Source organism: Myotis davidii, unplaced genomic scaffold, assembly GCF_000327345.1.
Source record: "Myotis davidii unplaced genomic scaffold, ASM32734v1 scaffold826, whole genome shotgun sequence".
Taxonomy (NCBI): Eukaryota; Metazoa; Chordata; class Mammalia; order Chiroptera; family Vespertilionidae; genus Myotis; species Myotis davidii.
Window position 1 is genome coordinate 794,097 of NW_006297142.1, and position 5,040 is coordinate 799,136.

The following is a 5,040-nucleotide window of genomic DNA, read 5'->3' on the forward strand; positions in this document are numbered from 1 at the left end:
TGAGCCAGCCTTCCTGTGGTTTGGATGATGTCTGTTTTGTCTTTTAGTTGTATTTTTGAAGTGGTTGTGCGAGGCAGCAATTTCTGGTGTTTACCTGTGCTGCCATTTTGGTTTCTCCTTGAAGCAAACTTTCACTGAGTCTCCATTCCTATAGTAGGAACTCAGTGTCTGCGTTCGGAAAGCAGCCTCTTCTGGCCGGTGTGGGCATCACAACCTCCCCTCCTGTCCCAGTGAGCACCTCGCCTCCCTTCCTGCCTTCTGCTCTTCTCTCCCGGGTGCCGCCATCGTTTCTGACGTATCGAGGGCATGAACAAGGAGAGAGACAGAAGACAGGAAAGCTATTCATCAGTACGTGTTCTTTGAGACTAGTCTCAAAGGGTCTCTCTCCAGGGACCCTTTCCTGGGTCTTCAGAAAGCTCGGTGCCTGTGCTCGCTGTTCTCTTCATGGGAATAAACATTCAAAGTTAAACAAGGTGCTCTGGGAAAATCAAAACATGATGGCTGGGAAATCATAAAGGGTTTGGAAGACAAAGCGGAATAATGTAACAAAGGCCTCAAAGAACAGAAATGTGAGCGAAAAGAACAGCATGGAGCTTCCATTCAGGAGCTCCAACTAACAGGATTCCAATATGAGAGCGATCCAGGCGGAAAGACAGTCACCAAGGAAATAATGAGATGGAATAGCTCACTCATTCCCCACAACAAAACATCTTTGTGTGACTTTTTGGACCAGTGCCCTAAAGAAAGTTGTTCCTTTCAGAATGAAACACTAAGTCACAGGCAAGCATAGGGAATAAAACAGAATCCACACAAGACTGGAAGCCACAAAGTAATACTGAAACTTCTGAGGCTCTGACCTATAATTGAATATGACTAGAATTCTACATGCAGTTAACTACCATTTGAGCATAAAGAGAAACAGAGACATTTCAAAGTGCAGATCTTCAAAAGTGTGATCTGCAATGTTCTTACTCTCAGAGGCGGGGAGAAAGTCTGCTCTAGAAAAAGGGGTAGATGAAGCAACAAAAACAAGGCATGGAATCCAGTAAACACAGGATGTAACAGATGCTTACGATGAATCTGTATTCATCACAAATAGTCAAATATTTCCACAGCAGAAGACACAGTGCTAATGTACTCATGGAAGTTGTCTTTCAATATTTTCTTTATGGAACAATGCTCCTATACCATTATATATGTATATAAAAGGCTAAGCGACCATCCACCCGTCAAGCTGTCCAATTGCCCGACCATCTTACACTCTACCCGGAAGCTATGACACGCAATGACTACCGGGAAGCAGATGCTCAACACAGGAGCTACCGAGCTGTGGTGACTTGGCAGCAGCGGATCTCGGGTATGTACCCCAGAACCAGAGTAGGAAGACAAATTCAAGGGTGCATCACCTGAGAACTGCCCTCTCTCAATCTGGAACCCTTGGGAGATATCAAAGAGCCAATCTCGGCCCCATCCCCGCAGGCCAGCCTGAGGGACCCCATCTGCCAGAGGGAACGCTCACCCAAAAGATTTCCATTGAGCCAGGTAGGGACCTTGGGAGATTGGCTTCAGTCTCGCCCAGTCCAGCTGAACCATTCACCTTCCAATTAATTTCCTTTCAATGTGCAGGAATCTGTGCACTGGGGCACTAGTTTCCAAATAAAAACGTATAAAATTACAGGAAGTTGTAAGACAGAAATGCAAAGGAATGTCAGGAGTGAAGAAAAAGAGCAAACAATGCTTGGGGACAAAATTTGACCAAAAAAAAAAAAAAGGATAAAATGCTGCAAATCATTTCGGGAAACTTGGCTTCTACACTGAACCAAACTTAGCAGAAACGTGATGTCTTTTCTTGAAAGGATTAATCGATTTCCTTACGGAATCAATTAACATGTGAAATGACAAGACCTAAGACAGGGCAGAGAAGGGAGATATGAGGTGTAACACTAGCATGAGATTCTGTCATAGAAATTAAAGGCCTATAGACATTCAAGGGAGACCAGGCCTTATGAGCTTGCATTCTCCAGGAAGAGAAGCTCTGTGAGGAGGTGAGGACTGAGTTGGATCATAAAGGACAAAGTCCATGAGGATGACAGACAGGAGCACGTGAGGCCCTCCAGGAGTGAGGACAAGCCAGGCGAAGTCACCACCTTGAAGCTGAGCTCTGAACAGAACACACGGGCGTCGGCCTAAGGCTACACTAAGGGTCCACTCACTGTCCACTGAATGTGAGACCACCTCAAGGCAAAGGCTTCCAGACATTTCTCCATCACTGGGTGTCTCAGCCAGGGCTCTAGTGCCAGTGGATGTAGAAGAATTCTTTTCTGGGTGGATGCCCTGAGCACTGCGTACCATTGAGCAACAAGCCTGGTCTCACCCATTGGATGCCAATAGCACACCACCCACCTGTGAGGGCGCAAAGATATCTCTGGACCCGGACAAATCTCCTTGAGGGTGGGCACAAGGAGGGAGAAGATCAGCCCCAGGAAAGAGTCGCGGTTCTGGCATTGAAAAGAAGTATTCTTAGATCTCTCAGAATCCCCTTGCCATGTCTCTAAGGGCCAGGGGTTCCCACACTGGAGGCCCATGGTTTGCAGAAAATTCTGGCATGAGCTGCAGGGAAAATAACCAACAGAATGAAAAGATAATGGTGTAGAAATCAAAGGAGCCCTACGGGCTATCACAAGTGTGTGGGGATTAAATATTTAACTACAGGATTTGTGGAAACATCAACTTATGTAAAGCTCAGGGTTTTCATGAAGGAACCAAGGAGAACTGGCTGGAGGCAACACCTGATCCTGAATCAGCTTCCAAATCCGGGCCCCTGTCCCCAGGCATTAGATGGATCCGGGTTAGATGGGATCAAGCTAATGTTTACTGCTAGGGAACAGGAGGACAGAGGTGGCCCAGGGCCTGGATGTCAGAGCTCCAACTTCTTGCTCTCCTGACATGGTCCTACCTATGGTGATGCCACAGTTCTCTGCGGAAACACAAAGAACTCGGTGTTAGCACCAGGATGTCAGGCTGATGCCTGGGTTTAGTGTTGTGTAGGAACCTTGCCTTTATTAGAGTTTCCAGTTAAAATGCAACTCTCTGTCTAAATCGACCGAAGAAGTAAACATGTTATGTAGTCAGAGAATTCTTTCTACAATAGCACATCCTGTTCCTTAAGGAAGTTACACACCTAATTAGACACCTACTGTATCACTGTTGTCACTCAAAAACCAGAAAAGCACAGGGTATGACCTCAGGGGCTCAACATGGAGGAAAGGGCCATGGAGTCAGGTCCTGGTCACCAGGAGAAAGGTGTACCCAGAAGCCACGGGGTCTTGGGAAAGGGAACCCTAGAGATTCAAGTCCACCATCTTTAATAAGAAATGGGCTGTCTGTGCTGTGGCATTGACAATAAATAAAGAGTTTCAAGCTAAAGGGACTCAGGCAAGGACAGAGGAGAAGACTTCACCTGGAGCCAAGGCCTCGAGGAGAAAACTGTGGGGCCTGCTCAGACATCTACCTGGAGCCCACACAGAACAGTTGGGCACGTCCAGGGCACAGGACGCCACCTGAGTATTAACGTGAAGGGCCATAAGAGTCACACTAAGGAGACCTGTCCTTCATGTCAGAAAACCTGGCTCCCTACCTGGCTCTGCCACCCTTCCCCCACTATCTGCGTGCCCTTGGTCAAGAGACTTGACCTCTGTTGTCCCACTGTGTGCAGCTGGAAGAAATGGTAGCCCCACCTCATGGGAGGGAGACCACACATGTCAGTTGCTCAGAAGGACCCTGGTCTACGCTGCTGCCCTGGCATCCACCCCTTTAGTGACCTCTTCTCCCATCAGAAGTGCCCCCATTTGGACACTGTTTTCATCATCACTCTACTCACTGGGCTGTTGTTGTGAAGACAAAGAGAAGTGGTCACCAGTGGTCCGCAGGGAGTAAGTGATGTACTATTACTGGCCACTCATGTTTTACTGAACCTGGATGTAGGTAACACAGGCAGCAGCTGGCTATTGAGAAGGTTAATAGACCAACGTCATGTAGACTATGTTCAAAGGGAAGATCTGCATAAACTACATCTCAATGAAACTCTTTCAAGGAGTCAGAAAAATATCAGGTAAGAATGGATCAAAATATAGAGTTTAATTTCAACTTTGACCTTTTCCCTCATATCTGAACATGATTATCTCTGGAGCTCTTAGAGGATGGACTTTAGCAGGAAGTTCCATGGTCTGTAGTGGTCCTTATAGGCCACCAGGGTTTAATAGAACAGTCTTCTAGGTTTATAAATTAATTGCTGGCAGCTGATGTGTAGATAGCACTTACTCTGTGCCAAGCCGTGTTCTGAGGACATACGGGCTGTAACTAATTCAGGTCTCACAACAAACATAGGTCTCTTCCCATTGTACAAGGGGACCCCCTGTGAAACCCCACAGCCGGCTTGGCTCAAGGCATGGGAGGCGCCTGCTTGGCCTGGACAACAAGATCAACACACATCTCACTGCCATCAAGATGCCTCTAGGAACAGAGCCTGTCCTGAATTTCGTTCTGGGAAAGTACCTCCCAACCAACTTCTAGTTATTGGCATGACCTTAAGGAAGAAGAGATTCACCTCCAAGAACATCCTGGAGGCTAGTGTCTCAACAGCCCTGGAAGTGAGGGGCAAAGCCAGTTTTACAGAATCAGTGAGAAGTAAAGTAGAAAGTTTCTTGTGTCCAAATACTGTAGAGCTAATTTCTTCAACTACCTTACAATGAATGAAAAATTCAAGGATCATATACACTAAAGGTCCTTGTATCAATTTTATTTTCAGTGAATCACTGAGCATAACAATAGCTCTCACTGAATGTTATTACTTTTATTAAGTACGACAAGTCCTCAAATAGAGAATATTAGTTTGAGTGTATCTTAGGTCTTGGTTGAGCCTGAGTACCGGTCAAATATAATTCTAACCGCACATTTATGTCTCACTTCTGACTGAAGAGCTCACCTCTGCAGCAGGGTCTGTCATAGCAGGTGCCCCGGAGATGTCACTCCAACACTGAC